This window comes from Schistocerca cancellata, chromosome 6 (assembly GCF_023864275.1).
Source record: "Schistocerca cancellata isolate TAMUIC-IGC-003103 chromosome 6, iqSchCanc2.1, whole genome shotgun sequence".
In the NCBI taxonomy this organism is placed as follows: Eukaryota; Metazoa; Arthropoda; class Insecta; order Orthoptera; family Acrididae; genus Schistocerca; species Schistocerca cancellata.
Window position 1 is genome coordinate 717,447,257 of NC_064631.1, and position 24,727 is coordinate 717,471,983.

Below are 24,727 nucleotides of genomic sequence, written 5' to 3' on the forward strand. Positions count from 1 at the left end.
ATGCTTTCGAACTCATTTATGCGGACATGCTACGCCGAGTGTGGGAGGAACTTGCTTATCGGCTTGATGTCTGCCGAATCACTAAAGGGGCACATATCGAACATTTGTGAATGCCTAAAAAAACTTTTTGAGTTTTTGTATGTGTGTGCAAAGCATTGTGAAAATATCTCAAATAATAAAGTTATTGTAGAGCTGTGAAATCGCTTCAATCATTTGTAATAACCCTGTACATATACATTCGCAATGAATTTACCGGTAAATGTACAGGATGGTTGGAAATTGCTGTTACAAACTTCTAGGATATGTAGAGGGTAGTGAGTACAGAACATTTTGAATAGGAACACATGTCCGGAATCGTATCGTTTCCGTTCTACGACAATTTCAGTTCAGATGTGTACCACGTCAACGTCTGCTTAGGGCAAGACAAACGTCTCAGAGTTCCCTGTCCTGGTATGCAACAGGGTAGACACGATGACGTGTACTACGTCAAACGATCCCCAGATGTCACTTATTGTCCGCTTTGCTGTGAGACCGAGTCAATACGTGTGCATCACCGATAAGGGAAACATGGTGCGGTACACGTTTGCGCAATACACAGACATGCTCCTTGAGTATGGCGAAGCTGGAGGTAACGGGAGAGCTGCTAGTTGGCTGTATCACGAACGTTTTCCACACCGGCACACTCCATCACACAAACTGTTTGCCTAAGGTACACAACGGCTACAAGAAACGGGTACCTTCAGCGTGAGGAGGTAGGACTGTTGTGCTCTACGGCGACGCCGCACTCCCGAATTTGAAGAAGGGGTACTGCGTCGCACTGAAGACAGCCCGTCAACGAGTTCGGGAACAATTGCGCGGGCAATATCTGTTAGTCACGCTACCGTCTTGGGCGTCCTGCATGAGCAACTATTACAAAAATGGTTCAAATGGTTCTGAGCACTATGGGACTTAACATCTATGGTCATCAGTCCCCTAGAACTTAGAACCACTTAAACCTAACTACCCTAAGGACAGCACACAACACCCAGTCATCACGAGGCAGACAACAATTACATCCGTACCACTTACAAAGTATACACTCTGCGGGTCCAGCAGACTTTCCACAACGCGTCGCCTTCTGCACGTGGTTCCTGCACCGCTGCATCGACGCGCCCCTGTTTCCACGTCGAGTTCTCTTCCCAGATGAATGTATGTCCACAAGGGATTGTGTTCTGAATGCTCGAAATAGCCACGTCTGGGCGGTCGAAAACCCTCATGCCATGCATGTTCAGGGATTTCAAGACAGGTTTGGAATTAACGTGTGGGCAGGTGTTCTGGACGGTCTCGTGATTGGACCATACCTCCTTCTATCAAAACTCAAGGGTCCCGCATACTTAGTCTTCCTACGACGCGTAATGGACCCATTCTTGGAAGCTGTGCTATTGAATGCCCGCCAGAAAATGTAGTTTCAGCATGATGGAGCACCACCTCCCTTTTCACTGGCTGTCCGGAGACATCGTAACAGATGGTATGATGAAAGATGGATAGGCCGTGGTGGTCCAACCGCGTGGCCGCCACGATCGCCAGATTTAACCCCTATGGACCACTTCGTGTGGGGTCGTATGAAGAGCCTAATTCATGAGACACCTGTAGAGACAGAGGAAGATATGCTGGCATGAGTTTTGGCCGCTGCGCAAGACACTGAAGAGATACCAGGTGGGATAGAGGGAGTGTACCAGAACATGCTTCGCAGGTACAATGTGTGTAACAACGTTTGTGGTCGCCACATCGAGCCACTGTTGTAATGCATCGGTACGTAGCGGCTGGTGCCGTAGATGCTGGGTTTTTGTTGTTGTCGACTAATGTAAACCATAAGGTGTACGTTGTAACGCAAATGCGTAAGTAATAACGAAACGAGTCATATTCTTTTCAAACAGATTGCAACCATTGTACTGGGTCACGCCTAAGTACATTCCTCACGTGGGTGTGGATGAGATAATCATCTACATTGAAACTGTCGTAGAACAGAAACGATACGTTTCCGGACATGGGTTCCTATTCAAATTGTTATGTACTCACCACTCTCTACATGTCCTAGAAGTTTGTAATGGGAATTTCCGACCACCCTGTATAAATCTGACAATCAGATCACGTCATTTGGTGTCAGTTTGTGCAAATCTTTCAGACCTCCTTTAATAGTACGGAGTGAGCAGTTCCTCACGATCGTCTGTTCTAATGTGATTATTACATTAAAGTCTATTAACTAGTAAAGGCGTAAACATACCTCGAGCTATAATAAAAAATTCTCTTAAGAAAGTTCATTATAAACTGTGAACTTAAATTAACTAGCTAAAGCTTGTGTATTAAAGTTCTCTTTTCTGTTTGGAATTTTAGCGCGGTTTTGATAAGCTGGAAGATTAATTCAGACACTCGGGTTGATTAAAATTTTTCTGGCGAAAGAATATTCGGAGTTCACTGGCGCCGTCTGTGAGTTAGAGATAATATTGCAGCACGGTTTAGCATTGCTGCCAGTTGATATAGTTTTATCCGCTACAGGGAGAACACTTACATGTAATCATCCTCTTTACGAAACGAGCCACGTCGACACATAATGGAATTGCTGAAAAGAAGGCAGCAATAGGACACATTGCTTTACACAGTGACAATGCGTAAGTAGACTTACTGCTGCGGCGGTGACTGTTTTATCTCTTAACATAGTACGCTTACAAAAAGCGTTTTTCCTGTGCTGTAGTAAATACTCTGAGTTTAGCATTTCGAGTTTCAGAGTTACGCACAGCTGCTTAGTGTGTAGTTCATATTCTCCTGCGTGATCAGTATTGAGAATGTTCCTGAGCAACTCAAAAGCGGAAGTTGAACGAAGTTTCGCATATGCAGTCCGTAACAAACAGCATTCGACAACGGGTGGCATATTTCTCCCTTCAGCGGTGTGTACACCGTTATTTAAACGTCCTACGTCCTGGGAGGTTAAAACTGAGTGCCGGAAAGGGTCGGGGACCAGAAACCGTGCCCTCGCAGCTTCAGTTCTGCCAGTGCCTTTCACCCGCTCTTCAAACTTCACAGAAGCTTTCCTACAAACTTTTACGGAAGAAAGGATTTCACGGAGAAATGGCTTACCTGACAAAGTGGGAGCGAGTCCGGTACTTGCTTCCACATAGCGAAGCTGTCGTTGCCACCTTTTGTAGAGATCGTTACTGCGCTGCAGAAAAGTTCTGTCGGTGTTACTGCGAACGACACTCCAGTGTCAATCGAGTCTGCCCCCTCCATATTTCGGGACGGCAGTGATTAGAAGCACAGCGGCACAGTGGCAGATATGATTCGTAAGAATAATGTTAATTTCTTTTGCTGTCCATCTCTAATCACACAGAAATTCTGTAACGGTAAAGTCTAACATCAGTTTCTTCCTTTCTTCAGTTTATACCCCCCTCCCTCCAACTTCGAAAATGTGATGACAATTTTTAGTGAAATTAAGCTGTTCCAGTGCATGTCTTAAGTCCCACCAAAGCGAGGTTTTGGACCGTAAGACGTGTGTAGTTAAATTTTTTGGAAGATGCCTAACTGGAAAGGCTTGAAATGATACTTGGAGTATTTTCATGTCAACGGTTGTGGTTAACAGAAATGCAGAATACAGTAATCAACTAGTCTGATATTAGAATTAGTAGACAAAGTCCGGTGAGAGGACCTCGCATATATACCGTAACAAAAATGGTGACTTAGGTGTATACACTGCACAGTACTTCTACTTTATGGGAAGCGACAACCCTGAAACTGACGCGCCCTTCTCTGATCACTAGTCGTGCAGTAACAAAATAAAAATGCTTTTACTGGGCTTATACTGAATAGGAACCAAAGTGTAATGAAGAGCAATGCATTTCTCAGTCAACTGATAAGCTGTACGCCCAAGAGCTGCTATTGGTAATACGAAAAAATTATCAATTGATTATCAATGGAGTGCCGTTGTAGTTAAAAGACCGCAAGGGAAATTAGAATAAAGAATCTGGTTTAGATCAAAGTGCATTCGTTACAAAATATCAGTGTCTAAGAAATATGATAAACTCCTTACATGCGTCTACGCGTAATTTCTCTAATCCCTGTAACTAAAGCAGACAAACACAAATATAATCAGCATTCAAATAAGGGTAACTGTTTCCTTTTGTTTGGTTTGTAGATAATTTCCTCAAGTTTTGCATCAGCTTATTATCATGTTCCATGATTCGTTATAAATTCAAGAATCTACCAAGGCTTAAAAATTGACTGTTCCAGAGGAGGTCCGCTACATATCTGAAAGGTTTTAATAGCAAACTTCTGTACTAGACCAGGACAAGAATCCGTCAGTTAGACGCATATGACAGCCATGAGCAGCAAAACCATTAACTTAATATGTGTAGTGCCTGTTGTTTCGACCTCTACAGGAACCATCGTGATGCTGCGAGGAATGTGGGTTATGGACAAGGGACGCTAGGTATGAAGTGTGTGACGAGATGGGAATTTGCGTTGAACGTAAAGCGTGCTTGACAGCTGAAGCGAAACAAGTGACAGAACCATACGGACCGATTCTTTGTGAAGATGTGCCCGGCCCCTATGGCAGGATAGAAGTTCATCTCGTGTAGCTAGCAGCGACGGGTGCAGTGCCTAATGTTGGTTCGGCAAGGACGGCAGTATTTACGATTTAATTTTGTTCTAATTGTTTAGATATTTTTTACTCTTAGACTGGCACAATTGTACGAATAAAGATGTCTTGGTTAACCTGCCTTTCAGCTCAAAAAGCAAAAAAAGCTGTAAGGCGACAGATTACGTAAAGCGGGAAATCCATGTTCGAGTACAGATCCGGCACAAATTTTCACTTGTCGCCACTGAATAAACAATGAATGTATTTCAGTGCCTGACTGAGGCTAATGTTGAAATTTCAGTTTCGTCACACAAACATAAACGTCCAAAGCTGGTACTGCTACCATATCAATAATGGAAAATGAGGCTGACATACAGAACAATAATCAAATATTCATGTATGTTGCACTTCAAACAGCGTTCACGTTATAATATGTACTTTTTTGTAGTAACTAAGCATATTATACGATACATCTCCTGATTTAACATGTGATGTCTTTCTGTTGGGATATTTCAAATTTCGTGTGTAAGCAGACAAACCACGACGGAGTCTAGGGTTCAAGCCCGACAATGAGTGTGCAGTTTCAGAAGTAGACGAGCAAGTGTGGCCAAAAGTTACGGAAAATTTCATCGAGAGAATGTGACAGTGATAGTTCTTATTTATATAAATGATATGCATTCTAGTATTACAGGTGATTCAAAACTATTTGTGTTTGCTGATGACACCAGCTTGGTAGTGAAGGATCTTGTGTGTAATACTGAAACAGTAGAAATTAATGTAGTTCATGAAATAAGTTCGTGGCTTGTGGAAAACAATTTGATGCTAAATCACAGTGAGACTCAGTTTTTACAGTTTCTAACTCACAATTCAACAAGAACCGATATTTTGATCAGACAGAATGGGCATATTATAAGCGAGACGGAACAGTTCAAGTTCGTAGGCGTTCGGCTAGATAGTAAGCTGTTGTGGAAAGCCCATGTTCAGGATCTTGTTCAGAAACTAAATGCTACTTTATTTACGATTAGAACAGTATCTGAAATAAGTGACAGTTCAACACGAAAAGTAGTCTACTTCGCATATTTTCATACGCTTATGTCGTATGGTATTATTTTTTGGGGTAATTCTTCTGATTCAAAAAGGGTATTTTTGGCTCAAAAACGGGCTGTTAGAGCTATGTGTGGTGTAAGTTCGAGAACCTCTTGTCTATTCAATAGTCTGGGAATTCTGACACTGCCCTCACAGTGTATATTTTCTTTAATGTCGTTTGTTGTTAGCAATATTAGCTTATTTCCAAGAGTTAGCAGCTTTCACTCAGTTAATACTAGGCAGAAATCAAATCTGCATGTGGAATGCACTTCCTTGACTCTTGTGCAGAAAGGAGAAGTGCAGTATTCTGCTGCATCCATTTTCAATAAGCTACCACAAGAACTCAAAAATCTTAGCAGTAGCCGAAACACTTTTAAGTCTAAACTGAAGAGTTTCCTCATGGCTCATTCCGTCTATTCTGTCGAGGAGCTCCTGGAAGAGCTGAAAAATTAAGCAAATTCCAGTGTTACATTGTCGATTTTCTTTATTTAAACTTACGAACTGTCGCCTGAATATGTTACTTATATTTCATTTTATCTGTTTCTACTATCGTGTTATAATTTCATGTATTGACTCGTTCCATGACCGTGGAGACTTCTCCTTAATTTCGTCCCACGGAACATAAATAAATAAAAAATAAAAGTGTGCCTGCAAAGTGGTAGAGGACTTTCGAGTAATATCGTATTTCATACGTCACCAGGTAGCATACACTCCAATAACGTGCACAATACTTAATTTCATCGATAAATTTGCTTGGTATTATGGACTCAGAAGCTTTGTTCTTTACGAGACACAGTGTAGTTTGAATAAAGGCCGGTTCCCACTAGAGCGCGGCAGCGCGGCGTGCGGCAACGGCAGCGGCAACCGTTTTCCGCGTTGACGCGGCGGCTCGCTGAATTGGCGTTCCCATCTGGAAGCGGCAGACGTTAGCGGTAGCCAATGACGGACATCCACTGAGGTACGGGGCAGGACCCACTGAAACGCGCGGTGCGTTTGATTAACTATATCTAGTTGGGTGAAGACATACCAATTTTTCATTTTCTGTACAATGTACTCTTTCACATATTCCATTATACATGTTTTCTCATTTCACCATAAACAGATTTCATGACTACCGTTCATCATTGTTCACTATCTAGCACATTGCTTAAGAATCATGAAAGAATAATACATATTTGGAACAAAGTTTTCGAAACCAGATTTTAAATTATAAGACATTTCCCGGTGCAGACGCAAACCTACAATACTTTATTAGATACGAGCTGCAGTTTACAACTAAAGAGACAGTAAACGGTAGCAAATTAAGGAAATGGAACTTGAATAAGTCAAGACCACAGTTTTTCGATAATCTTAAAGTTAGCGTAATGCAACGACTGACTGAAACAGAGGAAGGAATCCGCTAGAATACGAATGGATATCTTTGAGAGAAGAAGTGGTGAATGCAGCAGAGTATGAGAACGGGAAGAAGGTACAGTAGAAATCGTTAGATAAAACGTTAAATATTAAATCTGACAAGAGGGAAAAATATAAAAATGCAGCAAATAAAGTAGGCCATTGGAAATAGAACTGTCTAAACATGACGTTGACAGAAAGTCCTAAATTGCAACGTGATTTTGCACTTGGAAAACATAAGGGAATGAAAATGAGAAAGAACAAAGAAAACTTTGCTCAAAGGAGAAGCAACTGTCAAGAACTCATTTGGCAAGCCAGAACTAAGCAAATAAGAGAAGGCTACATAGTGGAAGGAATATGTAGACAGGAGAGGGGGAGGGGTTGTACAAACTAACATAAGTACAATGTTAGATTCCTGTGAGATGTCTGAACACGCAAGGCAATTCTGATCCTACCACTTAACTAAGTAGACACACTGAAGAACAGTGAAACTGTGTTTATAGCATTTGCATGTTTAGAGAAAGGTTTTGACAATCTTAATTAAAACATTCTTTGAAGCTCTGGAGATGTCATCGATAAAACACAGGGACACAAGATTATCTACAACTTGTACAGAAACCAAACTGCATTTCTAAGACTTCAATGACTTGAAGGAGAAGCAGTAATTGAGAAGGCAGAAGTAGAGAGGATATAAAATGAAGACTGTGATAACAAGAAAAGCGTTCTGAAAAAGAAAATTTGTTCACATGGAATATAAATTGTAATGATTGGGTACTATTTTACGAAGGTATTTGTGTGGAGTGCAGCCTTGTAAGTGAAACGTGGGCGATGAACAGTTCTGTCGAGAAGACAATGGACGCTTTCAAAACGTGGTGATCAATAAGAATGCTGAAGATTAGATATGACGATCGTGTAACTAAAGAAGAGGTACGGAATTAAATAGAGTAGGAAGAGGAAATTACGGCACAACTTTGACTACAAGAGGGGTAAGTTGACAGGACATATTATGAGGCGTCAAAGAGTGAGGACAAAGGGGTTGGGTGATAGTATTCTGATAATAATCATTTGTTCAAATGCTATTCTACTATTTTATCTGTTAATGTAAGCAGTGAATTTAGTCTTCCATGCACTCCTCCACAAAACATTTAAACCAAAACTGAAATCAGCTGAACACCAAACCTTTCAACCACTGTCTGACAACTACTGGATTCACTTTCAACTTTCTATAACTATCACTGGCTAGCCCCACACATACACAACTATAAGGAGAACAGAAATAAACAAACAAACTATATCTAGTTGGGTGAAGACATACCAATTTTTCATTTTCTGTACGATGTATTCTTTCACATATTCATACCGCAGCACGACGACGGCAGCGGGGCGCGCCGGCGACCTACCTTGCCCGTCGTCTGCGTCGCTGTCGGAGTCCTCGACGGGCGACTCGAGCAGGCTGACGTTCTCGAAGCTGTCCCAGCGCGTCACCGGGTCCTCCGAGTTGTCGACGGGCACTGCGGGGGTGGGCGCCGGCGACGGCAGGCGCACCTCGGGCGTCGCAGAGAAGTGCAGCTCCACCGCGCCGTCCAGCGGAAACCTCAGGTCTGCCGGAAAAACAGGGGTCAGCCAGTTAAACGGCTGCATCGCTAGCGTCTACATCTACATGTGTACTCTGCGAATCACAGTTAGGTGCCTGGCAGAGGGTTCGTCGAAACACCTTTACAATAAAACTCTGTGCCCGACCGAGGCTCGAAATCGGGACCTTTGCCTTTCGCGGGCAAGTGCTCTACCATCTGAGCTACCCAAGCACGACTCACGCCCCGTCCTCACAGCTTTACTTCTACCAGTACCTCGTCTCCTACCTGCCAAACTTTACAGAAGCTCTCCTGCGAACCTTGCAGAACTAGCACTCCTGGAAGAAAGGATATTGCGGAGACATGGCTTAGCCACAGCCTGAGGGATGTTTCCAGAATGAGATTTTCACTCTGCAGCGGACGGGGCGTGAGTCGTGCTTCGGTAGCTCAGTTGGTAGAGCACTTGCCCGCGAAAGGCAAAGGTCCCGAGTTCGAGTCTCGGTCCGGCACACAGTTTTAATCTGCCAGGAAGTTTCATATCAGCGCACACTCCGCTGCAGAGTGAAAATCTCGTTCTTGAAAAACGCCTTTGTTTTAATGGTGTCCATCCCACCTCCTGTATCATGTAAGTGACACTCTTTCCCCTATTAGTAATGCGCGTTAGAAATGTAATCTGTGACAAATATAAAATGCCCAATGATATAAATTTACTTGTGCAACGATGAGAATGTTTTGGAAACTACGATCAACATTTGTTGGACGAAAACTATGAAAACAAATACTCCAGACCTACATTTCACGGAACTCACATCGCAGTGAAATCTGTAACGGAACCATCTCTGCGTCGTCTTTATAATAATTATATATTATTTATATTTCTAGGACAACTAATCAATATTCTAATGAAACCATGAAAGCCGTATGACGGTGAATTGTTCAAAAATGTCCAAATGTGTGTGAGTTCTTAAGGGACCAAACTGTTGAGCTCATCGGTCCCTAGACTTACACACTACATAAAGTAACTTACAGTAAGGACAACACACACACACACACACACACACACACACACATGGCCGAGGGAGGACTCAAACCTCCAGCGGGAGGGGCCGACGATGAATTGTAATGATTGGAAGCAGGTAATGGTATCTTTTGAATAAAGGAACTTAAAGTATATTTGTGGCTGGTTGCAGTCTCAACACCATCAACATCTGTATCACTGACAGTCCCAAGATCTAATGGTGAACTCGGTTACTCGAAGAAAATTAAAGTAAGTTCCTCTTCGAGCTACGAAGTGCATTCAAGTTCTAAGGCCTCCGAATTTTTTTCTCCGGACTGGAAAGAGATAGAAACATGCGCATTGTTTTAAAATGAGGCCGCGTTCGTTGTCAATACGTCCCAGAGATGGCAGCACCGTACGGAAGATGGAATTTTACCGCCAGCGGCGAGAATGAGAACTGTTTTAAATACTTAAAATGGCGACGTTTTCCTTACTTGAACAGCGTGCAATCATTCGTTTTCTAAATTTGCGTGGTGTGAAACCAATTGAAGTTCATCGACAGTTGAAGGAGACATGTGGTGATGGCGTTATGGATGCGTCGAAAGTGCGTTCGTGGGTGCGACAGTTTAATGAAGGCAGAACATCGTGTCACAACAAACCGAAACAACCTCAGGCTCGCACAAGCCGGTCTGACGACATGATCGAGAAAGTGGAGAGAATTGTTTTGGGGGATCGCCGAATGACTGTTGAACAGATCGCCTCCAGAGTTGTCAATTCTGTGGGTTCTGTGCGCACAATCGTGCATGACGACCTGAAAATGCGAAAAGTGTCATCCAGGTGGGTGCCACGAATGCTGACGGACGACCACATGGCTGCCCATGTGGCATGTTGCCAAGCAATGTTGACGCGCAATGACAGCATGAATGGGACTTTCTTTTCGTCGGTTGTGACAATGGATGAGACGTGGATGCCATTTTTCAATCGAGAAACAAAGCGCCAGTCAGCTCAATGGAAGCACACAGATTCACCGCCACCAAAAAAATTTCGGGTAACCGCCAGTGCTGAAAAAATGATGGTGTCCATGTTCTGGGACAGCGAGGGCGTAATCCTCACCCATTGCGTTCCAAAGGGCACTACGGTAACAGGTGCATCCTACGAAAATGTTTAGAACAACAAATTCCTTCCTGCACTGCAACAAAAACGTCCGGGAAGGGCTGCGCGTGTGATGTTTCACCAAGACAACGCACCCGCACATCGAGCTAACGTTATGCAACAGTTTCTTCGTGATAACAACTTTGAAGTGATTCCTCATGCTCCCTACTCACCTGACCTGGCTCCTAGTGACTTTTGGCTTTTTCCAACAATGAAAGACACTCTCCGTGGCCGCACATTCACCAGCCGTGCTGCAATTGCCTCAGCGATTTTCCAGTGGTCAAAACAAACACCTAAAGAAGCCTTCGCCGCTGCCATGGAATCATGGCGTCAGCGTTGTGGAAAATGTGTACGTCTGCAGGGCAATTACGTCGAGAAGTAACGCCAGTTTCATCGATTTCAGGTAAGTAGTTAATTAGAAAAAATATCGGAGGCCTTAGAACTTGAATGCACCTCGTACAACGACCAGAGACTCGTTACAAAGCACTCACGGCCAATAGGAAAAGACGGCTCAATAAAAAAACGGCCGGGGGCGTTGCAAACAGTAACAGGATGCTGCACTTATACGAAAAACGTCAGTAATATTTTCGTCAATGAGCTCTCTAAGCACAAAAATGAATGGCATGCATCCCGCTACACCACAAACCAGGGTGCATAAAGTGCCTGGAAGCTGCAGAGAGATGGAGATTCATCCCGGATGGAGTCATCCTTGTTTCTCCGATGAGTCTTGGTTTAACGCTGGGCGTCATGTCTTTACTTCGGGAGGGGAGGCACGTGAGGTATTTGTCATTCCTGTGTGCTAAACATTGCACTGCCTTACTGACGGACTTTTGGTATGGGAAAGCTGAGCTCTGCCGAACATTTGAGTCATTGGCGATCCTTGCCTTCTTTTAAACAGCGATCCCCGTTCTAAGAAATCTCAACTGAGGATTTCGTACGATGGTAGTGGGGAAGATGGCTCGTTCTTAGGGGCGGATTACCCATATGATCTATCTCTGAGAATTATCAAACTTTAATTGAAGGGAGAAAAGAGAGAAGAATGTGTTATGAGATGAGTCACTAAAAGTTCTAATCCTCTCTTAGACTTCAAGTCGAAAACAGAAAGGTGTTGTATCCGTCTACCGTGACGGATGGTCCCGTTAAGATATGTTCAAAAATGTTCAGATGTGTCTGAAATCCTATGGGACTTAATTGCTAAGGTCATCAGTTCCTAAGCTTACACACTACTTGACCTAAATTATCCTAAGAACAAACACACACACCCATGCCCGAGGAAGGACTCTAACCTCCGCCGGGATCAGCCGCACAGTCCATGACTGCAGCGCCTAAGACCGCTCGGCTAATCCCGCGCGGCGTTAAGATCTGTGCAAGCATCTCAATGTAATCTTAGATATAATTCTGATACATCAAAAGCATGCAAATAAAACAGCGAGAAACATAGTAATTCAGTTTTAACGTTGTCAAAAGGGATACGAAAACCGTACGGGGAAGAAACATATCTGTATCGAGAGGGACGTTTTGGTTTTACTGCACTTCGCATAATGTCAGGCAGTAAACATACAGACAAGACTGAGTTTCTAGAAAAAATAACTGAGAAATTTACCGGCATCAACAGTTTTTCGTTACGGCTCTGCAAAAAAAACTGCCCTTACGCGTATGCAACTGAAATTTGTCGTTGATGAACCACTTCCATCCCTGCTAATGTAGGCTATGTTATATATGCGGCTGAATGAAACTAGAAAAGGAAAATATTTATGGATATTTCCGTCGGTTCTTGGAGGAACATGGACATACTAATAACTTGAATACAATGTATTAATGTTCCACAGTAATATTTATTAGTTCATTATGAAAGATGACAGTATATGGAGAATCAGAATGCTGGCTTCAAGAGGGGTTCAAACACCATTTCAAAACGAGAGAGAGGCATTCCTGGTAGGAAATCAATCCGTGAACTAATATACTACGCTACGAAACACCTTGATGCCAAGGGAAATCTGAAAAAGAAATCGCATCTGTACAGAAATCTTATGACAAATGATTAAAAATAACCATCGTTAAGACGACAGAGCGCTGACATCAGAGTTCTTTGCTGAAAAGAATCTACGTGAAGTAGGAGAACAAACGGTTCACTAGACTGAGATATCTGAAGTGACATCCTAAGACAGTTAAATATGTTATTTCCTGGCTATTACGCATCTTTCTTGTACTTTAATGTTTCCTTTCACAATTGTGTACTAGCAATTACGGGTACTAAATTGTGAGCGGAACTGCCCTCTCTCCAAGGGAGCTCCATACTACGAATGGAACAACGCAAGGCAAGCGGTTTCAGGCATACTTCCAAGTAGAAAGACTGGTGGACGGCGCTCTTTCAGAGCCAGTTAATTATCACAGCAATTAAAGGTAATTGCTTTATGTTCTTTCTGAGGGCGCGGTCGAAAGTGCCAGGTAAAGGGAAACGCTGGAAGTTGGCACGCAAACACGTTGATCTTTATCGGCAGCACGAGCAGTAGTAATAAACAGTCCCGACCGTAGAAAACGAAATAACTCCTATCACGCGACATTTTCATTCGTCGGTGGTGCGAATAAAAGTATGAAACGAAGGCTAAAAAAAAACGGAGGTATCATTACCTTACATTGCTGTCGATGGCAGTGGATAGCCCTAAGTAGGCATTTGTTTCACGCTGCCGTGTTTGCACGCAGTAGCGAGCGTTACATGCTCACAAAGGAGACAAGAGCTATTCGCGATAAATGACGCAGAGAGATGATGTCACACTTCATCAAGCACGACAGTGGCGCCCCTAGCTCGCGTTATGCAACTGCAGTTCCAGCCTTCTTCATCAAGCTGCACAACGCCCATTCACACAAGATAGTGGCCGTATTCGATACAGTGTCAGTGGCCGCACATCAACTTTATTGATACAACAACATTAACTCAATTGAAACAAGTGTTATGATACAAATGATTCATAAAACAACGAAAACACTGTGTGATACATACTAACCCACGACCTTATATAATTAGTGGGTCCAATTTTATATATATATATATATATATATATATATATATATATATATATATATATATATATATATATACTCCTGGAAATTGAAATAAGAACACCGTGAATTCATTGTCCCAGGAAGGGGAAACTTTATTGACACATTCCTGGGGTCAGATACATCACATGATCACACTGACAGACCCACAGGCACATAGACACAGGCAACAGAGCATGCACAATGTCGGCACTAGTACAGTGTATATCCACCTTTCGCAGCAATGCAAGCTGCTATTCTCCCATGGAGACGATCGTAGAGATACTGGATGTAGTCCTGTGGAACGGCTTGCCATGCCATTTCCACCTGGCGCCTCAGTTGGACCAGCGTTCGTGCTGGACGTGCAGACCGCGTGAGACGACGCTTCATCCAGTCCCAAACATGCTCAATGGGGGACAGATCCGGAGATCTTGCTGGCCAGGGTAGTTGACTTACACCTTCTAGAGCACGTTGGGTGGCACGGGATACATGCGGACGTGCATTGTCCTGTTGGAACAGCAAGTTCCCTTGCCGGTCTAGGAATGGTAGAACGATGGGTTCGATGACGGTTTGGATGTACCGTGCACTATTCAGTGTCCCCTCGACGATCACCAGTGGTGTACGGCCAGTGTAGGAGATCGCTCCCCACACCATGATGCCGGGTGTTGGCCCTGTGTGCCTCGGTCGTATGCAGTCCTGATTGTGGCGCTCACCTGCACGGCGCCAAACACGCATACGACCATCATTGGCACCAAGGCAGAAGCGACTCTCATCGCTGAAGACGACACGTCTCCATTCGTCCCTCCATTCACGCCTGTCGCGACACCACTGGAGGCGGGCTGCACGATGTTGGGGCGTGAGCGGAAGACAGCCTAACGGTGTGCGGGACCGTAGCCCAGATTCATGGAGACGGTTGCAAATGGTCCTCGCCGATACCCCAGGAGCAACAGTGTCCCTAATTTGCTGGGAAGTGGCGGTGCGGTCCCCTACGGCACTGCGTAGGATCCTACGGTCTTGGCGTGCATCCGTTCGTCGCTGCGGTCCGGCCCAGGTCGACGGGCACGTGCACCTTCCGCCGACCACTAGCGACAACATCGATGTACTGTGGAGACCTGACGCCCCACGTGTTGAGCAATTCGGCGGTACGTCCACCCGGCCTCCCGCATGCCCACTATACGCCCTCGCTCAAAGTCCGTCAACTGCACATACGGTTCACGTCCACGCTGTCGCGGCATGCTACCAGTGTTAAAGACTGCGATGGAGCTCCGTATGCCACGGCAAACTGGCTGACACTGACGGCGGCGGTGCACAAATGCTGCGCAGCTAGCGCCATTCGACGGCCAACACCGCGGTTCCTGGTGTGTCCGCTGTGCCGTGCGTGTGATCATTGCTTGTACAGCCCTCTCGCAGTGTCCGGAGCAAGTATGGTGGGTCTGACACACCGGTGTCAATGTGTTCTTTTTTCCATTTCCAGGACTGTATTATTGATTGGTGGCACTAGCTACGGACAGGGTTAATCTGACTACTTGACTACTCTGGTTATTCTACGACTAGCTACTCTGCAGCGTTACAGGTGTGCCAGATGATATATATAAACCTACTGTAAGGCCTGCTCACTGAGCTAATCCCAGCGAGCGTGCCCCTGGCACTAGGCTGGCCAATAACTTTTAATTTCGCTGCAGTCATTTAGTGAACACAATACCAGCTGAGCCGGCCGAAGTGGCCGATCGGTTAAAGGCGCTACAGTCTGGAACCGCGCGACCGCTACGGTCGCAGGTTCGAATCGTGCCTCGGGCATGGATGTGTGTGCTGTCTTTAGGTTAGTTAGGTTTAAGTAGTTCTAAGTTCTAGGGGACTTATGACCACAGCAGTTGAGTCTCATAGTGCTCAGAGCCATTTGATTTGAACAATACCAGCTTAACGATTATCAGACCACCTCTGTGACTGGCTTCAGACTTCCTAGAAACTAAAAACAAACGAACAACCCTCCGAAGTGGCCATGAAGGCCCAAAGGTACCGACCGGCCGCCGTGTCATCCTCACCTCTTAGGCGTCGCCGGATGCGGATGCGGAGGGGCATGTGGTCAGCACACTGCTCTCCCGGCCGTTGTCAGTTTTCGTCACCGGTGTCATTAGTTCTCCCTCAACTAGCTCCTCAATTGACCTCACAAGACTTGAGTGCATCCATCCTCCTTACCGACATAAATCGGCAGGCTGGGACGGTCGCCCATCCGAGTGCTAGCCAAACGCGACAGCGCATAACTTCGGTGATACGACGGGACCCGGCGTTACCACAGCGGCATTGCCGTTGAACTTCGTAGCAGCTAGGACTAACAAAATCTACAGATGAAATCGTCATTTTGGGAGTAACCCAACCTAGTATTATAGGCTGGTTACAGTTTACAAAATACGTAAATGATAAGATCAATCACGTAGGAGGATAGATGACGATGTTCGCGGGCGATGCAACTCTCGTAAATAAATATCACATATAGTATAAAAGTAGGTGAATAGATCCAGTACCTCCCCATTATGTCACTGACGACAAATTAATGGGAACAATAACTATAAAAAAGCGTCTGGAATGTCTCCTTAAAATTCAGATGCCAGGCTGAGAATTATATGATGAATCTCAAGGAAATGTAATTCTTGAGCCGGCCGGTGTGGCTGAGCGGTTCTGGGCGCTTCAGTCTGGATCCGCGCGACCGCTACGGTCGCAGGTTCGAATCCTGCCTCGGGCATGGATGTGTGTGATGTCCTTAGGTTAGTTAGGTTTAAGTAGTTCTAAATTCTAGGGGACTGATGACCTCTGCTGTTAAGTCCCATAGTGCTCGGAGCCATTCGAACCATTTGTAATTCTTGCACGAAGGAAGTGGCTTACAGATCGGTAGTTCGAGCGTTTCTTGAATTTTGCTCTTCAACAGAGATGGCCCTAGCCTGTCTGTATGAGCACTACCTTGGCGACCCTGTCTAATACTGAAGCTAGGTTGAGTGGCTAAAAAATGTTCAAATGTGTGTGAATTCCTAAGGGACCAAACTGCTTAGGTCATCGGTCCCTAGGCTTACACACTGCTTAAACTAACTTAGGCTAAGAACAACACACACACTCATGCCCGAGGGAGAACTCGAACCTTCGACGGGAGGCGCCACGCAGTCCGTGACATAACGCCTCAAACCGCGCGGTTGCAGCTCTAAGATATTAATACGTTTCGGGACGTGCACAAAATCACATTTTGTTGAAGCCTTATTTAAAATGGTTCAAATGGCTCTGAGCACTATGGGACTTAACATCTATGGTCATCAGTTCCCTAGAACTTAGAACTACGTAAACCTAACTAACCTAAGGACATCACACAACACCCAGTCATCACGAAAGCCTTATTTATTATCACACTTGCAACACTGAGACAGACACAAAACTACTCATTCAGTTTTAGAAGTTTTAGAAATCCAATCCCCCCCCCCCCCCCCCACACACACATTATATATATATATATATATATATATATATATATATATATATATATATATATATATGTGTGTGTGTGTGTGTGTGTGTGTGTGTGTGTGTGTGTGTGTTTCCACATCTTCTCCTAAACCACTGGACCAGTTTCAACCAAACTTGGTACACATGTACCTTACTTACTGTGAGCCAACAAGCGCTGTGGGGGTAAAAACCAACTACCTATCAAAGGGGTCGGGAGTGTGGGTAGAAAAGGACGACGAGTGAATTCCCAGATTTTATTCACCCGTAATTTAAAAGTGACACAACTTAGTGGCTTGCAACACACTATACACGTAATTTCAAACCTTTACGAATTTCCTTCTCATTGACAATGCCCACAAAATGATGAAAGGAAAAAGGTTTATCGTCACTACTTTTCCGCTGTTCGTGCAGTAAAATTACGGCTTGAGGCGCGACGTTATAATTTATCAAGTCTTTACTGCTAACAGTATTCGCGAAGCGTTTTGCATACAGTATACGCATACAACACTGCATCTAACTGCGAAATTATGTGATTGCATGACACTTAGTTCAGGAAATATGACGTCATAAACAACTAGACGCGTGAAAAACTGCCGCATCAGGCTTGACGTTTAAATTTATTACTTGTTTGCTACTGACTATATGCACAATAAATTTCGCAACAAAATCCAAATTAGTTGCTGAATGTACCTACAAAATTATATCATTTTAAGACACATAATTCAGGAGATATGACGTTAGGAACATTAAGCACAAGGCCAGAAGGTGCGTGTTGCGGGTGTGGTCGCACAGCTGTCAATAAACGCCTGGGCAAGGCCGGGTTCCTCTGCGAGTAACAAAATATTTACAGAAAGCCTAACTTTCGTATCCATTAAATCCTTGGCAATGTTGCTCTTTTCAGTATCATGTCCATACTATTCAAAGCTAAATTGGTTAGTCTCCATTACAAAACGTCGCTTTGAGTTAATTTCATTTTTACTTGTAATTTCAAAACCATATTTTTGGCTGTGAGAATACCATTATTTCCAGCACCAGAGTTACTAGGAAAATGGCCCAATTAAGAAAAAAAATTAAAAAAGAATTAAAAAATGAGTCACTAGCGTTTAGAAGAAAAGGGATCGGCTTCAAATGTATATATGTAAAATAAAACTAGGAATTCGGTATCTTTGAGTAAAAGTCGACAATTAGCTTAGTGGTTGCAAGCTCCGTCTGTGTATTTTAAAACAATAATGACTTGCGTTTGCGACAGTCGGACGAGTGGAAGCATTTCAATCACGTCATATACACAGGTGGTTATTTAAAGGAAACGTGTGCCTCAACCACCCTGTGCATTGAATTCTGTACATACAGGATACTTTATTTAACGACTGTTCTGAAATGATAATAGTTATTTATTTTCACATACACCAAGTTTATGGGCCCTGATCAGTCTCTCTGAGATTAACATCCTGCTTAGCTACATCAGACAGATACTTTCATCTACACTCACTGACAGGAAAGTGAAGCCCCCAGGAGAGGCAGAGGAAATGAAACGATACTTTACGATTAGAAAGGGTCAGTGGTGATGTTTCGGTGATTGCAAAATCGAGTCAAATTTATAAGTAACTTGGTTGTATGAGCCTCTTGTCTCCCCCTCCATCTGCTGTAGCTGGCCCTTGGAACCCGGACAGTGCCACTGCGACCGAGTTGACGTCTGAGCTGGTTCCACAGATGTTTTGTTGTGGACAGATCTGGGGATCTTGCTGGCCACAGGTGTATCTTTATCTCGCAGACAGTTCATAGAGACACGTGAAATATGTGGACGAACGTTTTCCTGTTAACTAATGGCACCACGACTCTAAGGCTATTCGCAGATATTGCGATTGTCTATAACAGAGTAGCTACGCCAGAAGATAGTAACGATTTTTACTATGACCACTAGAGAACTGATGAATTATACGTGCTGTGGCAGTTGACCCTGAACGTAAATGAGGTAGTACATAGGAAGAGAAATCGACTGCTGTTTAGCTACACTGCTGATGACAAACTGCTGGAAACGGTATCTGTCGCAAAATATCTGGGAGTAACAATCCAGAGCGACCTTAATGTTATTCGCAGATAATGCGATTGTCTATAACAAAGTAGCTACGCCAGAAGGTAGTAACGATTTTTAGTATGACCTCTAGAGAACTGATGAATTATACGTGCTGTGGCAAGTGACCCTGAACGTAAATGGCGTAGTACATAGGAAAAGAAATCGACTACTGTTTAGCTACACTGCTGATGACAAACTGCTGAAAACAGTATCTGTCGCAAAATATCTGGGAGTAACAATCCAGAGCGACCTTAAGTGGAGTGACCACATAAAGCAAATAGTGGAAAAACAAGATGCCAGGTTCAGATGCATAAGGAGAATCTTAAGGAAATGGAACTCATCCACGAAGGAAGTGTCTTATAAGGCGTTTGTTCGACCGATTGTTGAGTATTGTTCCTGTATCTGGGATCCCTGCCAGAAAGCGCTGATAGAAAAGAGAGAGAAGATCCAACGAAGAGCTGCGCGTTTCGTCACGGGATCGTTTAGTAGGCAAGAGAGCGTTACGGAGACGCTAAAGAAACGCCGTTGGTAGACGTTATAAGTGGATCGCCAGTGGAACAGGGTTGGAGGACTCAGTTAGTGGTACAAAACGTACCCTCCGCCACACAGCATAAAGTGACTTGCGGAGTATGATGCAGATGTAAAAGTAACACATGAGGACGCAGGAAGTCCTGACGTGCCGTCAGAGTTCCGTCAGTCACTACCAGTCATGACCTGAAGTCATACCCCATGTCTCCTCAGACCGTAACGTCAGGAGTAACACCGCTGTGCCTCTCCAAAACGTTGAAAGGCCGCCACCGTACTTGCTCACAATGGTTATCCGCAGTAGTGAAGAATCGCGATCCCTCGCCTTACAGGCCCCCGTAAACGATCAAACGTGTTTGACAAAATCGCTCTTGTCTATCCACGGATTTGACACGTAAGCCCGTACACGTTCAAACAACAATTTGTCAGTTTAACCTCACTTTGAAACATACGCTGCTTTTCCGTTCGTGTGTATTTTGACAGTGACAACGGCCACAAACGCAGACAAAGCACTGCTGGCATTGACTTGGACTCTGTGTTTAGGAGAAGAAGAAGGAATCAAGACTCTGGTCCTGGAAATAGCTTATAATGAGAGATTTAACCATGAAAATCTGATAAGGAAACATTACTCTCGGAATCCGATGATTACAATAACTTTATAACAATGGACAACGAAACTTTTTAAAACTTGTTGAGGCTCTCCCAAAAGAGCAAATTTGCCCGTCAAGTTCGCTCTTATGTAGCATCAGAGTCGTCAAACAAGCCTGTACACGCACCAAGAATGCTCGTCAGTTTAACCTGAAACCTCCCCATGAAACGCGAACGTTTCATAGGCAGCGATGGCGAGCCATGACAATCTCTGACCAGAGAGCATGTAGTCAGCTCAGTTGCGAGAGAGTAATAGCGCGCGAGAGTACAGTGCAGTTGCATGTAGGGAGTCGGTAGTTGCAGTTGCGAGTTAGCAGTTGTGTGTGACGAGTCGGCGGCCGTCGACATGGCATTCTCGTCGAGATTCAGGACGAGGCATATTGTTAAATAAGGTAATGAAGCAGCTTTGCGCTCATCTGATAATGTAATGGATCTTAAGTGCAATTAATTTGTTCAAGAATCGCCCCAATAATAATTTTGTTTTTAAACCAACCATTTTAACAAACAATCCTTTTTGAAGTAATATTTCCCTTGCATTTCCTTAAAGTAAAGTTTCCCTTAAATTAAAAAAAAATATATTTGCGATGCATTTCCTCCAAGCTATGTCGGAAAATAAGAGCAGAGAGAAAAAAGACAATAGTGTAACCTCCCAGAGAAATTTTCTTATAATGACAATAATTTGAAATGACAATTATAATCGTGCTAAGTGTAACCTCCCCAAAAAAATGAAAGTCAATTTAATAAGAAATGAAATCTATTTGACAATGAAAACGCAAATAGACCGAAATGTCGATCTTTAGGCCCTGATTAAACTCAAATTCTTACCTCAATAATACTGCATCTGCTCTTATTTTTCGCCATAGCTTGGAGGAAATGCATCGCAAATATATATTTTTTTAATTTAAGGGAAACTTTACTTTAAGGAAATGCAAGGGAAATATTACTTCAAAAAGGATTGTTTGTTAAAATGGTTGGTTTAAAAACAAAATTATTATTGGGGCGATTCTTGAACAAATTAATTGCACTTAAGATCCATTACATTATCAGATGAGCGCAAAGCTGCTTCATTACCTTACTTGACAATATACCTCGTCCTGAATCTCGACCAGAGTGCCATGTCGACGGCCGCCGACTCGTCACACACAACTGCTAACTCGCAACTGCAACTACCGACTCCCTACATGCAACTGCACTGTACTCTCGCGCGCTATTACTCTCTCGCAACTGAACTGACTACATGCTCTCTGGTCAGAGATTGTCATGGCTCGCCATCGCTGCCTATGAAACGTACGCGTTTCAAACCTTACTTTGAAAACAGACGCTTTTCGTGTATGCTGTATTTTGCCACTAGTGGAAATGGCTAGAAATGCAGATAAATCATTTATAATTGCCTCTGGCACTGTGTTTAAAGAATAAGAAAACAAGGCGCTAGTCCAGAGAAGGGTTTAAAATGAGCAGTATACAACTGAAAACCCAATGATGGAAATGTTACAGTCAGAACCCGATGATTACATCGACTTTCTGCCGATGGACAGTGAAACGTTTAGTAACTTGTTTGGCGTTACTTCACCCTCACACTCAAAAAGAAGATACAAGTACGCGAAAATATATTCTCGTCTACTTGGCGTCAATTGACAGTTCATTAAAATACCACTACGTGGGAACGTATAGCCCACATCGTCCGTCGAAGAACCACAGAACTTCGATTCCTTTTATTTCATTTCACTCCGCTTGTACGTTACTGCATGCGTAAAATACTGATTGTATTCACAACCTCTTCACGCGTAATATATGGCTGGGAACGACGTGATACCTCTACCATGTTAGTAACTGTAAGTGCTATCTTGCTTTTTGATTGACTATGGTTTTCATAGTTGTGGAAACTCTCGATATAGTGAGGTAAATAGTAATAAAACACTTTTTCACTAAACCAATGTGGCGACACTTCGACGCAAGCAACGTCCGCCATGTTGTGGAACTTCCCATCAACCAAAATTTCTTACAAACTTGTCAGACACGATCTATGCTTGGCAAACACGTCAAAGAGCACCGTACACTATCAAATATTTGGCAAGCATAGTTCGTTTGACGAAATGTTTGATCGTTTACAAGGGCCTTAATGCGGCGTCAATCGTCAGCAGTCTATGTTTCGCGGCCACGGCACCACCCAAACTCCGTTTCCGTTGTGGTGCATTACGCATGGGACAGTGAGTCCCCAGTCCAGCTGCTCCAAGTCTCCGGTCAATGGTGCGGGATGCCACGGAGTGTCGCACAGAATGCATTACTTGTTCTCGGATGACAGGCGCGGATGTGAAGACGTCACGATGTGCCGGGTGCTCAGTACTGCGATCCCCTCTTCTGATGGTTAGACATAGTCGACCGGATCCTGGACGATGAGTATGGCTGCCCTTAAGTTCTCATGCAGTCCAGCATCGCGCCACCAGATGCATACTAGAGCTCCTCAAACCTGTATAATGCCCGATTCGACGAGCCATCGAAACAGTGACCCACAATGAGCACCCTTTCTGTCACGTGATGACAGCACTGTCGATATGTTCGGAGAATATCTTTGACTTACTGCGCATTCAGCTCTTAAGCGTTGTTTTAGTCAGTAGTGTCCTAAATGTTCTATCACAGAGAGAGTGGAGGTGAGATGTCTACCCAACATGGCTAGTCCGATATGAACATTTTCGTAATGTTGGTGTGATATTTGCTATTTGCGGTGCGAGTCGTAAACAATGAATAACTCGAGTGGGAATCAAAATAAGGACGTGATTATCCATTGCCAAGCCGAGTGCAGAGTGAATGACGAGCAGTGAATTAATATTGGAGTCAACGGCCTTTCTGCAGTGGTAACGCCGATTCCCGTCAGGTCACCGAAGTTAAATGCTGTCAGGCTTGGCTAAGACTTGTATGAAGATGGAATCTGTTCTTTCGGACTTGTCCGAAAGAACAGGTGCCATTCGTGACCGTACAGCTATCTAGAATGAAATGACAACTAAATCAATACCATTAGCGCTGACGGGCGTTGATATACAACTATGGGGACAGTTGAAAATGTGTGCCCGAACCGGGACGCGAACGCGGGATCTCCTGCTTACATGGCAGACGCTCTATCCATTTGAGCCATCGAGGGCACAGAGGACAGTGCGACTGCAGGGATTTATCGCCGGCACGCTCCCCGTGAGACCCACATGCTCAACTTATAGTCCACACACTACACTATAATGGCAGGGGCACTACGAATGTAGTGTGTAGTGTGTGGACTATAAGTTGTGCATGTGGGTCTCACGGGGAGCGTGTCGGCGATATATCCCTGCAATCGCACTATCCTCTGTGCCCTCGGTGGCTCAGATGGATAGAGCGTCTGCCATGTAAGCAGGAGATCCCGGGTTCGAGTGCCGGTCGGGGCACACATTTTCAGCTGTCCCCGTTGATAAAAATCAACGCCCGTTAGCAGCTAACGGTATTGATTTAATTGTAATTTCGCTAACACTTGGATGAGTGACCGTTCGGGTCTACCGGGTGCTGATGGCAAAGGGGGTGCACTCAGCCCTTCTGAGGACAATTAAGGAGCTACGTGTTGAGAAGCAGCAGTCCCGTTGACGAAAACTGACAAAGAAAACTGGAGATCCGACGCGCGGGATTAGCCGAGCGGTCTGAAGACGCTTCATTCATGGACTTTGCGGCTGGTCCCGGCGGAGGTTCGAGTCCTCCCTCGGGCATGGGTGTGTGTGTTTGTCCTTAGGATAATTTAGGTTAAGTAGTGTGTAATCTTAGGGACTGATGACCTTAGCAATTTAGTCCCATAAGATGTCACACACATTTGAACACTTTTTCTTGGAGATCCGTCCATCGGATGGGGACGTTAAGGTTGGCGGCCTGCTTGGTGCTATTCGCAAGGTGTAGGCCCTGTGCCGGCACGGAGTTTGACGCATCCTTTCTCTCGTCGTCGTCGTCATCATCATCATACAACACAAAATTTACCATCACCCCACACACATAACACATATATGATACATGAAGTATTACAAACAATGTAATGGAGCATGTTGCAGGTAACAAAAATGAAAGAAAACATGACGGTGTGTAACCTACCCATGTCGGTGCGAGAGAGACAGCTTTCTGTAATCAAGTTTATAACAGTATAA

The 24,727-nt window shown here is 44.1% G+C and overlaps 1 non-coding gene across 1 annotated transcript; it reads left to right on the forward strand.

Annotated features, from left to right (window-relative positions):
- Positions 1 to 23,914: 23,914 nt before the first annotated feature.
- On the forward strand, positions 23,915 to 23,989 carry Trnat-ugu (transfer RNA threonine (anticodon UGU)). The gene has a single exon. It is a non-coding gene; the product is annotated as a tRNA-Thr (tRNA).
- Positions 23,990 to 24,727: the final 738 nt, after the last annotated feature.